Here is a 284-nt window from a genome sequence, read left to right as displayed (position 1 = left end):
GGCATGCAGGTGCCTCTTGGAGTGAGCACTTGCCTCCCCACAAGAAGGGGGAGGTTTTGCTGAAGGCACAATGGTTTTGAGCCTCGGTGTTGCTCAAACCCCCTCAGAGCAGTGAGTGACAGGTAATTTAGGTGCAAACCGGCGTGGGAGCACGAGCCCTGCCCTGCTGCTTCGTGGTGCTTGGAGGGACCCTGGTGCAGTGGGGCTGGAGGGTGAGCAGGGGGCCCGTGGCTTGGGGTCTCGAGAGCCTCTGAGGATGCAGCCCTTGGCCCCAGTTTGTATCA

The sequence above is a fragment of the Buceros rhinoceros genome, unplaced genomic scaffold (genome assembly GCF_000710305.1).
Source record: "Buceros rhinoceros silvestris isolate BGI_N320 unplaced genomic scaffold, ASM71030v1 scaffold27410, whole genome shotgun sequence".
NCBI classification, from domain to species: domain Eukaryota; kingdom Metazoa; phylum Chordata; class Aves; order Bucerotiformes; family Bucerotidae; genus Buceros; species Buceros rhinoceros.
This window is presented reverse-complemented; position numbering follows the sequence as displayed.